The 12,396-nt window shown below is 45.0% G+C and overlaps 1 protein-coding gene across 1 annotated transcript in view; it reads left to right on the forward strand.

The window, feature by feature from the left end:
- The first annotated feature begins 380 nt into the window (after positions 1–380).
- Positions 381–12,396, forward strand: part of FOXN3 (forkhead box N3) — a 189,244-nt gene continuing 177,228 nt past the window's right edge. The window contains exon 1 of the mRNA XM_053377208.1: positions 381–431. The gene's annotated coding sequence lies outside the window, so the exon portion shown is untranslated. The remainder of the gene's footprint in view (positions 432–12,396) is intronic.

Below are 12,396 nucleotides of genomic sequence, written 5' to 3' on the forward strand. Positions count from 1 at the left end.
CTTTGTTCCCCTGCAGAAAGTGAAGTTGTTTCCAGCTTCCTCCAAAGTGAAGTTTTGGCAAGGTGTAAGAGGACAGCCCTTCTGCCTCTTGGTTTAATGCCCGAGGCTTGCATTGTTCAGTCAATGTGTACCTGCAGGTGTTGCCATATCCATATATCTATATAGTGCATTTGATAAGATGAAGGGGGTGGGGTGGGAAGAATGAAAGCAGTCAGAGACAAAAGGAGAATGAAGATGAATGTTAGTGTTCCCCTGGGGTTCATGGCTGAAGGAATTAACACAGCTTCGCTCTCTACCCTAGCTGTGTTTGTTTCCATGGCAACAGCTACGTACATGTTTCAGACTATCTACAGTGACACAGTTGCAGAAATAGTAGCTTGCAGGTTTCTTATATCGCATCAGTGGGCAAAGAAGCACATACACTATCTTAAGTAAGTGTGAAAGAATTTTTTCTCTCTCTCCTATATACCAATCTTAAGCTCTAGATTCAAATGTCTTAAGGTTAATTTTGTGCAAGCTCGTCTCAGGGAAACGGCCCCCGGACCCTTGCAATTCCGCTTGGGCCCTGCGAACGGCACGGTCAGAGTTGAAAGTTGCAGGAGGCTGTTGAGAAGTCTGCATTGATTCGGGCAAAAACGATCAAATTGGAGTGAATGTGGCTGAATGCAGACGAGGGCAATAGCTGTGGAATGAGATGTTTAAGAAGCATGTGGTCACGGCAAGGTTGCAGAGGGTGTTCCTTTCCGCCTCTCGCTCCCCTTTTAACTGTGTAGACAGAGATTGCAAATTTGTTGTAGCACAATAGGGGTTGGCTGCAGAATGTTGAGAGACTTCAGACTTCGCGGTTGATATTGTGGATGTTTCCATCGCAGAGCTGTCTGCAGGTTAGAACGATAGCTGTCTGCCTGATCGCTGGCTTAATTTGGGGAGATTTGGAGCCTCGTCATCCTTGAATGCTTTTGTAATTTGTGAGTCTAGGCATTAGGCAATCCTGATTTTTAAAATTATTTTGCTGCTACTTCCCCCTCCCCCCCCCCAGAGGAAAACTGTTAACTGCTAACTGTGTGTGATTTCAGGCAAGGAAATTCTCAAATTTATATGAATGATAGAGTAAGTTTTAGCTCTGTGGATTTTAACTGTAATGCAGAGTCTGTGAAATTGAGTTGTGTTGCTGTTCCATGTGCATGGATTCTTTGAATGTCAGGATGTGCCGTACAAAACCCATGCAGCTAACTTACTGTTTTGATTTTCCAAGAAGTAGCCATAAATAAGTGGTTGGAGAAGGAACAGGCTGGTCTCTCTCTTGACGGTTCCTTCCCTCCCCTTCGCATGGAATGTAAGGGAACTGTCTCACGCAGAGTCATTAGTCACTATTTGGTCCAACTAGCTCAACACCGTCTGCACTGATTGTTAGTTGATCACTAGCGTCTGAGGCAAGAGTCTTTCTAATGGAACCTAGGACTTTCTGCATACACAGCATATGCTCTGCTATTCAGCCACAGCCCTTCCTTTGCTCTAAGCACTACTGCTAATCCGCTTCTGTTCTCCCTTCCCCTAGACACGCACAGGGCATAATCTACATGGTGCCCCTTGTTAGCCTATGAAAGCTGGCAATCCCAAGCAAATATAGTGAATGTCCAAAACCTCAGGTATATGCCGAATGCAATAGTGGCTGACGTGTGATTAGTTTCAGGGGTTCCCCGAATAAATCTGGAATTGCAGGAACTGGCTTATAGGAACGCTGAGATTCACTGCAATGTAAATAGGAGCCCTCAACACCCCTGTTAATGATTATCTGTGCTGTGTTAAACCGGATCATTCCAGTCAGAGGCACAATTTCTCCCAGGTCCTCCTGCTGCATTGTGAGGATGCCTCAAACTTTTAATAGGGCACATCAATTCCTATTGAACTTCTGCTTTGCATCTAGCAAGTTTCAGTGTCACTCTAATCTCTATCCCATTCTGGTATAGGTTGTCTGTTGTACAGTTAGTGCCATTTTATTTGTAAGCCAATGCCAGTGTATGGCTTCCACCATTTATGGTTGGCACCAGCACCTGCAAAAATTAAGTCCAAATGGTGTTTGAAGAGCCTTCCAAGCTAGCTCCTAGCTCCAGTAGAGTTCCAGATTTTGCATCCATGCTGTTCTACTGGTATATAAACAGAGAGGGTGAACCATCCAACTCTATAATATCCTTTTTGAGGTGAGGCAACCAGAACTACACACAGTTTTCCAAATGGAGCTGCACCATAGATTCCTATAACAGCATAATGATACTGGCAGTATTATTATTATTATTATTATTATTATTATTATTGCCCCAATGTGCAGCCCTTTATGCCCATGTACATGAAATTCCATTCACCATTTCCCCTCTCATTCACTTGGTCTGGAGAGGTCGTTTCGGAGCTCTTCTAAACTTCTTTAAAATGTTTCATCTAACCCCCCCCTTTTTTAGCTCTTCTGTTTTGTCAGCCGTTGTGGCTACTTATTGATAGATGAGGATATACAGTTGCAATCAAAATGATTCAACCCCCAATGCAAATTGGGTTTATTATCAAAATTTACAGACTTTCAGCTGTTTGCAATGAGCAAATCAAACAAAAGCAATCAAAATAGTTCAACACAACGGATGCTTCAAGTGGTTTCCCCAAATTCAGCTGAAATTGCAACTTATAATGGCTTCTTCAGTCTCACTGTTATTTAAACCCCTGAACAGAATCCCTCACAACAGCACAAATACAACAGTTGTTGTCTCAAGCACACCTGATGCAACTAATCAGGGGCATCATTGCTTGCACCAGGTGTGCCTGAGCTGGAACACATGAAATACCTGAACTGGCTCGGGGTTTGCTGAGTGTCAAATTTGGCTGCATGTTAGAAATAATGGCTAAGTCAAGAGAATGGTCCAAGAATGTGAAAGAAGAGATCTTCACCCTTCACAAACAAGGAGCAGGATACAAAAAGATCGTGACAGCACTAAATTTTCCTAGAGACACCGCTGGAAGCATAGTTCACAAGTTCAAAGTTAAAGAAGGAACAGTGGTTCAGGAAGAGTCCAATGACGACTTTTCCATTTCTGGTTCCAGAACCATGACAGGCAGTGGAGTCACATGGCTCCATTCCGCATCTGATGCCAGTTCTGTAGTTGAAGTAGCTCCTAGTAATTTTACTGTTGGGGCACAGACAATGGGGGGAAAGTTTGATTTCTTAATTCCTCGAAAGGGAACATGTAGGTATAGCACATACAGTTTGCACTGGGTGACCTTCCTGCTCCTCTAAGCCTTGAACATGGCCTAAGGCCCTGAAACTTTGCATGCACTTCCGGACTTCAGGCTTGTGCTAAACATAGAACTATTACGTGGGGTTACATTGCATTGACTGCAAGCTCCATGGTTGACTTTTTGCCCTTGGAAATTCAGATCCAGCTTTTCACTTTTGCATCTGTTCAATCTCAGCCAGGAAAGCGCAAAGGAAAAACAGTTCAGCCCCTTGGTTTATTTGAGTAATTGACGCAGCCGTAGCTTGCCTTTTAGTGACTAGCCTAATAGTTTGCCTTACCTTAGACTGTAGTCCATTAGTTAAATAGGAATTCTGGGGAAGATGCAGCCTTTTATATGGAAACGAGCAAGAGAAAAACATGCCAACACCTGAATCAAATTATTTACCAAGTTGACTATTCTAGTGCAAATCACCCCCGATCCAAATATTTACTGTATATGCTCCGACTAGAATCAGAAAAATACTACTGGGATCGTAACATTTATTATTTTTTAAGACAAAGTATATTCTGAGCCTAGGGCTTGCCGATCAGAAGGTTGGCGGTTCAAATTCCCACGACGGGGTGAGCTCCCGTTCCTCGGTCCCTGCTCCTGCCCACCTAGTAGTTTGAAAGCACGTCAAAAGTGCAAGTAGATAAATAGGTACCACTCCGGCGGGAAGGTAAACGGTGTTTCCGTGCGCTGCTCTGGTTTCGCCAGAAGCGGCTTAGTCATGCTGGCCACATGACCTGGAAGCTGTCTGCGGACAAACGCCAGCTCCCTCGGCCAATAGAGTGAGATGAGCGTGCAACCCCAGAGTCATCCATGACTGGACCTAACGCTCAGGGGTACCTTTACCTTTATGGTAAGTCTATTTCACATAACTTTCCAAAGGCCTTAAAAACACAAGGCAGGCACTGTGAAGGGTTGGCTGGAGCCTCCATACCTAGGCAAGGTAGAACTGTTGTCTCAGCAATGTGCTGAGGCCTTCTGAATGCAGGCCAGTACAGTCCTGCTGTTGGCTTAGCACCCTCTGAGGAGCTGCCTTTTTTCCTTAAAGGGCTGTGGCTTCACCTGTTGGCTCCTGTGGTGTAGAAACAATAGGGGCTGCACCAGGAGTCTGACGAGTCCAGCAAAGCACCTTATTCCAGCATGGAAGATCTGGCACTGGAGGAAGACGGTGGTTCCTGAAGAGGTGCCTCCTGCCATCCATGGCTGTTTCTAAGCTTGAGGCCAGTTGAGGCCAGGGAACGTCACATCCATTCCTCTCACACTGGCATCTGTCCACTACAGGGACTTGCTGGGAACCTATATGGAGTGAAAACCTTGAGTGCATGGATCAGAAGTGCTGAAACAAGAACTGATTAGCACAATCCCATCTGAACACCCCGTCTCAATTTTTGGTAGAAAATTGCCCCCTTTTGTTATCTAAACCACAGTGAACAGAGCCATTCTTCATCTTCTGCTTATTATAACCTACTTACAAAATAGAACTTCCATCAGCCCCAGCCAGTATGGCCAAGAGCCAGGGATAATGGGACTTTTAGTCCAAAACATTTGGAAGGCCACAGGTCCCCTAGCTTGTAGGCTCTAAGAGAGGCACATCACTCTCCAGTGGAGCGTATACTGTCGGTAGAAGATATGCCTGTCTTTCATTTAAGCTTGTCTTCCGTTAGTGATCTTTCCATTGAGAACCGCCCCTTCCCAACCCACTATGGAACATGGTGCTTGAAAACCACATCCTTAAGTCGAACAGATCAGTAACAGTTTGCTCCACAGTCTCTTGTAAAGTTTGCTTATATCAGCCACTTGGGGATGTTTGAGTCCTTGTCCTTTGATGCAGCGCCTTGGCTGTGAGTAACTTCTGCAGTGTTGCACCATGGTAAGTGGGGTGATGTGTCAGGGATGTTTGAGCAAAGAGAATGATGCACCAATGCAAGGGTGCGATTTAGATGATCAGGATCCCATGTTACGGTTTTAAAATGAATATTCAGAATTTCAAACTGTAGAATGGTTCTTGTCAATCCTACATTTTAAAATGTGCAAACATGTGAAAGAGTTTAATGGGAATGGGCTGTTCATGCAGCACTTATCAGTGATCCCGTGAGCCGAGGCTCAGTTCCTAGATAGCTGCTGTGCACTGGATGATCTATGAGGAAGCTGCATGGATGACCAATTCCGGCAATAACTGTTCATATGCAAGATGCAGATACAGAACATTATGCTGCTATTGGCCCAAAGCTGGTGGAGTCCCAGTTGTTTGACCTCAGCAGGGCAGACATAAAATTGTTATTGTATTGCATCTCAGCTTTTTAAGCTCACTCCATTTTAATCTTTGTTCAAAGAATGGGCCAGAGTTCATTGGTTCATGTAGAAGTCACCTGTTTCAGTAGTCAGTATTTCCAGTTTAAAGGATCAGGTTTAGGGTTGCCATGTGTCCTCTTTTTCCAGGACATGTCCTCTTTTTGAGGGGTAAAATTTCTGTCCGGGTGAATTTTTTACATTTGCCAAAATGTCTCTGGCTATACTTTCTGGATGGGACATAGACATAACTGGTGGTTGAAGACTTGCTTCCTTTCCCCCCCCCCCGCCACCCTCAGCAATATATTACAGCTTCTATACCCTACATATAGTAGGGGTATTTAAAATGAGCGTCCTCTTTTTTGCTCTTCAAAATATGGCAACCCTGGAGAATTATCTCTGCCAAAGATCTTGGAGAGCTGTTTCTGGTCAAGAGAGACATACTGGATGAGACAACTGCTATTCATGGGGGATGCCTACTCTTTTAAGTTACCCAAAATGCAACGTCCTTGTCCATAGATTTATGAAATGTACTGGTTTCACAGACGTATATTCTAGGAAGATGACCTAAAATGGTGCGCAGTCTCCATAGATGACAGATGAGTTTGTTTTTTTTTTTTTTTTAAATAATATTTATTAAGATTTTCAGAGATACAGAAAGAAAAAGAATAGAATACATTCAAAGCCTTCTTTTCAAACACCCTCTTTCCGGGACTCCCTCCTTCCCCCACCCCTACCATATTCCCCTATCATATTGTTGGCTCCACAAGTTCTCAGTTCTAATTAAAACTTAATTTGTTTAAACCATTATTCAAATTTAAATTTAAAATTATTCAGTCCTCACCAGTACCCTTAATAAAAGACGAGAGTTCTCTCCCCAGGGCCCACCCCCTTTCCATTCCACAATTTCCCCTTTTTTTTTGTGATAAAGACACCTCACACAATAAAGAAATAAGAAACAAGAAATAAAAAGTATAGTAAATGAAAAAAAGCCAATTCAAAAAATAGTTGACAAGCCTTTGGATTCTAGTTCTCCCCCCCCCCGTCCCCGGTTTAATTTCCCCCTGACCACTAATCCATATTGTCTGCCTGGAATTCTTAAAGTCCATAAATCACATTTTCCCCCCGATTCCTTGCTGGCTTTTTTCTTTTTATAATTATTTTTAAAGTTATTTTTAAACCATTTAATTTCCAATCTTTAATAAAGCTCCCCCCATTGTTCTTTCCAAGTTGTAGTCCAGTTTCCTCTTGTTCCGCTGCCAAAACGTTCTAATTCAGAAGTTTAGTAGGTCTGCAGGGATTATTGTTATTCAGGAACAAAAACATACGTTCAGTCCCTTCCTTTCTTCAATAGAAAATTCTATTGTTTAGCTAAACACCCTGTAGACACAATATTGTTTCCGTTTCGCAGCTTTCCCAGAAGATAACCAGTCCTGTAGAATTCCAATGGTATTTTTCCACTTACGACCTTCTTTGTAATGTCCCGAAACTCCTCTAGGGGGATTGTTGTAACTTTGTTTTCTCTAGTCCAAAAGTCCGATTGTTATCCATGTTTTCGCCATTTTATATCCAAGTTTTGACAAATTGTAACAAATTGTAGCAAAATTAACCAGCAAAGTCCTCATAATCAAGTCCTCTTTAAATTTCGGACTTTGACAGCTACTTTGACAGCTGTCAAAATCTCCTTCGCTTTTCGCCAGGCTCTCTCCTCAATCACCCCGGTTCCCAGGGGGGGGGTTACGTTTTCCTTCTCCCTCAATTCTTCCTCCAGCACAGTTCTTGTAGTTTCCCATCGTGGAATTCTTAGTTCTTATCAGCAATTCAATTCTTTTTGGACCTTGGTTTCCCAGTCCTTGTTTTGGAAGGTTTACAGTAGGGAGGGGGACTGACTTCCTTTTTGGATCCCCCCCCCGCTCGTATCAAATCCGAAAAAAAAATTCTTTTTTTCTCCTTTTAAACCCGGTTTCCAAATTACTCACGGGTTGTTGTTACAAATCCGAATTCTCAATGGAAGAAGTCAGCGCTCTCCGCCGGATGGCATGCGGCTTCGCTCGGCAGGGATAGCAGAGGACTCAAAGCACCACGCTTCTCCCCGGCACCCGATCCGTAGCCTTTAAAAAGGCTCCTTCACGAGTCGGGAGGGCGCTAGCAGTGCCAGCCGAGTCTCCATGTCCACGGCCTCCGTGGCCGTGGTTTTTAAGGGTCCCCGCGTCGCCGATGCGGTAGGACCCAGCCCCTGCCGAGCAGGCTCCCTCCGGAGCTCGGAGGGAGTCCGCCATTCGGCGATGGCGCCAACCCGGAAGTCCCATAGATGACAGATGAGTTTGGCTTCCATTCACAACTGCCCATTTGGCTGCCCATCCACTACTGAAGTATATCTGTAGGGCAATGAGTGGTACCAACGCCACTACCAAAACAACAGCAAAGAATGTGGCAGCCACAGCCATGATCACGCCAAGCAGGACTAGGCTCTGTCCTGGTTTGGAGAATGTTGGGGGATTGTCAGCACTGTGCTCAAAGGCCCTTTGAGCTCGAACTGGTCTTTCAATGGAAGGCTGAATGGAAGGAGGCCTCTGCCCTGTCCAAACCCCCTCCAGCCCAGCAGATCTCAGGCTTAGATTGCAGCCTTAATTTAGAGCTGAGCTGAAAAGGGAGGCTGCATTCACACTATACATTTAAAGCACAATAGTACCACTTTAAACAGACATGGCTTCCCCCAAAAAATTATGGGAGCTGTAGTTTGTTAAGGATTCTAAGAGTTATTTGGAAACTCCTATTCTCTTCACAGAGCTGCAGTTCCGAGAGTGGTTTAACAATCAATCACTCTTCTCAGGGAATTCTGCCAATTGGAGCTCTGTGGAGGGAATAAGGGCCTCCTAGCAACTCTTAGCATCGTTAACAAACTACAGCTCCCAGAATTCTCTGGGGGAAGCCACGACTGTTTAAAGTGGTACCATTGTGCTTTAAAGTGCTGGTTGTTGTTGTTGTTTAGTCGTTTAGTCGTGTCCGACTCTTTGTGACCCCATGGACCAGAGCACGCCAGGCACTCCTGTCTTCCACTGCCTCCCACAGTTTGGTCAAACTCATGCTGGTAGCTTCGAGAACACTGTCCAACCATCTCGTCCTCTGTCGTCCCCTTCTCCTTGTGCCCTCCATCTTTCCCAGCATCAGGGTCTTTTCCAGGGAGTCTTCTCTTCTCATGAGGTGGCCAAAGTATTGGAGCCTCAGCTTCAGGATCTGTCCTTCCAGTGAGCACTCAGGGCTGATTTCCTTAAGAATGGATAGGTTTGATCTTCTTGCAGTTCATGGGACTCTCAAAAGTCTCCTCCAGCACCATAATTCAAAAGCATCAATTCTTCGGCGATCAGCCTTCTTTATGGTCCAGCTGTATCTATTTAAAGTGCTGGTATAGCGCTTTAAATATATGGTGAGAATGTGGCCTTTTTCTTTCTCCTTCCCATGTTTAAATACGCATCCCCATTTGGACAATATTTCAGGGGCACATGAAGGAGGAGAAAGTATTCAGAGAGAGGATGAGGATGCCCTCTGACAGGCATGCAGGTACCTCGCCACAGCATTCCCCAGTACTTGGCATTCCAAAAGGGTCTTCCAGACAGTGACCTCTTTTCAATGCTGATTAGCTGCTGTTTTGTTTGAAATTATCTCTCTCTCTTTTTTGCAGAGGAATCAGAGATTTTGCACAGAATGTTCACTTCAGAACATCCAGTCTAAATAAATCTAACAACATTTGATAGCAGTAGCAGTGGTATCTAATTAATATCAATGGCGGCCATAGAAACAATTCCCTGAAAACCACCAGCAGGAATGCTAAAGATGTATTCACAGTGATATCTCCAATGATAATTTGGTAGCAGTGGCTCATTTCATCAATCCCTTTAATGAGGAGGTTCATTTCCCCCCCGGTGCCTGAGAAACAAACAGATACAAGCCAGAACCATGTTGGTGTACCTAACCCAAGAACCATCATGTAGACCTCATTCTCGCCCGCTTAATCCCATTTCTTTTCTGAGATTTTAGCTCAAAGCACCTCCACAAATGATAGCAGTAATACATGCTGATGTGCAAAGTGGTTTTGCTGTGCCTTAAAAAAAAAATCTATCATTTATTTTTTTAGCCAGCAGTAAACTTGATAGAGCACCTTTTAACTGGAATTCTTGTTTTGCTGTGTACACTTCTTTTCCCCTTCCCCGATAAAAGGGTAAAGTGCAACCCAGGTTTTAGAGAGGGATGGATGCCTGATTAATCTGTCTGCCAGGTGCATATGGAAATAAATTAGCAAATGGTACATCTGGGATTGAACTACTGCAGAGATGATAAATTATTGCCATCTTCCATGGCTGTATTACTGAGGCATCAGTGAGTTCTCTAGTTCTCACTGAAAGGCTGATCACATAAAATCACCATGGTTCTGGAATTAAGGCAGCATTTTAGGTGGTGTAAGCAATTCTTAAAGGCTCCGAGGCCCATTTTTATTAGACTTACGATGGTCTACTGTCTGTGCATGCACAGAAACAAATACTTCTAAACAGCCCTTCAAACTTTCTTCCTCTACAGAAGAATGTTAAACCTAGAATTTTAGCATTAACCTTGCAGTGTTTGATGTCATTTTGGGGGTAGACTTGCCTGCTGCCATTAAACTCAGACCGTGATGGGAGTTTTTGACCCAAGGATTCTCGTGTAAGCGTGGGAGGGAAATGATGGCATGTGATCATCTTCTCTGGCATACATCTCTGTATGCCATTCAGTGCCTGTGTAAAGGTGTCAGCCTAGAGAAATTGCCCACAAGCTATATTGAAGAGGTGGCATCAAGGAGAAAGCCAAGCCCTCTGTATGGCCTCATGCAAGCCTCCCAGGGGTTGCTCGTGCTTGAAAGAGGGATATTGCAAGCATTCAAGCAGGGGCAACCACAAGGCAATTTGGACTGTACCCTTGTATTCACAAGTCCAACAGGAACATAGGAAGCTGCTCTATACCCAGGCAAACCATTGGCCCATCTGCCTTAGTATTCAGACACTCCAAGTGTGCCTGTTTTCCAGGGACGGTCCTGATTTTACAGAAGCCGATCCGGTTTCTGACTGGATCCCAGAATGTCCTGCTTTTCCTTAGGGCTCTCCTATTTTCATTGGAGAAATTTGGGAGGGTGTGGAGTTATGTGACCCCTGAGCCAGGGAGATAAGTAACTATACAACCTTTAGAAGACATCTGTACAGGGAAGTTTTTACATGTTTAATTGTGCTTTTATACAGTCCTGTTTTTCTAGAAAAAGAGGTGCCGGAACTCACCATGAACGCCTCCCTTGTTCTCTTATAATGTCAATGGCGCCCACTTGAGAGGTGCCAGGACTCATTTCCAGTGAGTTCTGCCTGGAAAAAGCCCTGTTTTTATATATGTTGGAAGCTGCCCAGGGTGGCTGGGGCAACCCAGTCAGATGGTCGGGGTGTTGTTGTTGTTGTTACTATTGTTATTGAATAGGACGTCCCTATTTTCATTGGAGAAATGTTGGAGGGTATGCCTACATTGACTGACAACAGCTTGCCAGAGTTTCAGATGAAGGTTACTCCCAGCCCTAGTGTCAGGCTTCAGGAAATCCTATCCCTCCCACAGTGGGCAGCCAAGAAGCAAATAACAAGAAGAGTTCTTACCAAGCCCTTTATTCAGTATTCACAGAGAGAGGTTTTGAAAAGTGCCCCTCCATTCCAGTAATGGCGTTACTCCAAGTAAAATCCCACCCCCTCCGTCTCTCCTATTCTATGTCATCTCTGCACCGGTTGATCTGTGCTTTCTGCCTCTGAGCTTTCTGTTCTACTACTCTCAATGCACGCTGGGTCCTGGGAGGGGGTGGTCTGGCATGCTTTCAAAAGACACTGAGTCTGTCAACTGTCTCTCCCTTAGTGCTGCTTCTTCTTCCTCCTCCTCCTCCTCCTCCTGCTGCTCTCCCAGCTTCTCACCCCCTGCAGCCTCTGAACTATTACCTTCTGCAAACCACTGTTTTAAATCTATACTGTCCTCTTCTTCTCGGGAAGGTTTGGGGGGGCGGTCCCCACCATTCCTCCTCAATCCCTGAGACCCACTTGGAGATGCCAGGGCGTGAACCTGGGACTTTTTGCATGCAAAGCTGATGGTCTACTGCTGAGTGATGTCCCTTCCCCCCAAATGGATACTGTCTGCCCTGTAGGAAGGAAAAACAGGGTGTTGGAGGGAGACAAAGACTACATCAAGGCCTGCTGCAGCCTGACTTACCTCTTCCTGCCACAGGGCCAACTGATACCATCTGCTCTGTTGGATGGAACATCTGAAGCTGGCTCCTGCATTTGTGGAGCTGCTTGTTTCATTTTGCACCCACCTGGCTCTTGGTGTATCTGTTGTGCTTTATAGTTGATGGCGCTGTGGGTTAAACCACAGAGCCTAGGACTTGCCGATCAGAAGGTTGGCAGTTCGAACCTAGCTCCTGCCTAGCTCGGTCCCTGCTCCTGCCAACCTAGCAGTTCGAAAGCACGTCAAAGTGCAAGTAGATAAATAGGTACCGCTCCAGTGGGAAGGTAAACGGCGTTTCCGTGCGCTGCTCTGGTTCACCAGAAGCGGCTTAGTCACGCTGGCCACATGACCTGGAAGCTGTACGCCGGCTCCCTCAGCCAGTAAAGCGAGATGAGCGCCGCAACCCCAGAGTCGGCCATGACTGGACCTAATGGTCAGATATACCTTTACCTTATAGCTTATCTTACATAATACCGTCACAATGGCTTCTCCTGTCAACATTTTAAATGGTCCAAGGTCCAAGGTCAATCTCTGGTTCTACAATTTCTTATCTTGCAGCTG

This window comes from Podarcis raffonei, chromosome 1 (assembly GCF_027172205.1).
Source record: "Podarcis raffonei isolate rPodRaf1 chromosome 1, rPodRaf1.pri, whole genome shotgun sequence".
In the NCBI taxonomy this organism is placed as follows: domain Eukaryota; kingdom Metazoa; phylum Chordata; class Lepidosauria; order Squamata; family Lacertidae; genus Podarcis; species Podarcis raffonei.